This window comes from Penaeus monodon, chromosome 28 (genome assembly GCF_015228065.2).
Source record: "Penaeus monodon isolate SGIC_2016 chromosome 28, NSTDA_Pmon_1, whole genome shotgun sequence".
Lineage (NCBI taxonomy): Eukaryota > Metazoa > Arthropoda > Malacostraca > Decapoda > Penaeidae > Penaeus > Penaeus monodon.
In genome coordinates, this window is record NC_051413.1 from 2,859,752 (window position 1) to 2,860,286 (window position 535).

Genomic DNA, 535 nt, shown 5'->3' on the forward strand with positions numbered 1-535 from the left:
TTGTATATATCATATTAATTTATCTTTTCACTTTTATTTAGTCTGTACTCATCACTTGAACATGCGTTTTATGCCTGCATTTAACCATCTTTTATTTCTATTATAGAATGTTCTTATTGTTCTCTTTGAGTGCTGTCAACGTTTCTTGAAATAAATTTTAATGTAACCACTTGTGTAGAACAGAGGTTAACAATAATTTATTTATGAATAACATTACTTTGGCATTTCAAAGCTAACACGTTTGAATGAAAAAAAGAATGAAACACCAATTCATCATTGAAGATGATTGTTTGTTGTTTAAGATACAAATAGAAATAATATCAGGCTTTAACACAGCCAGCTTATTGTACAGTAGTTCCCCCTGAAGAAGGTGAACGAAAATAGGTTTTATCCCCCAAATGACAAAGAAAATGCATCATATACTTAATTTATTCAAGGGGCAACTATTATATTTTATACGATCACCATGCCTGACCAGTTTATAACTTTAATCAATTTGCATTCAGTTAAAATTCCAGTATTTGTTTTCAAGAAC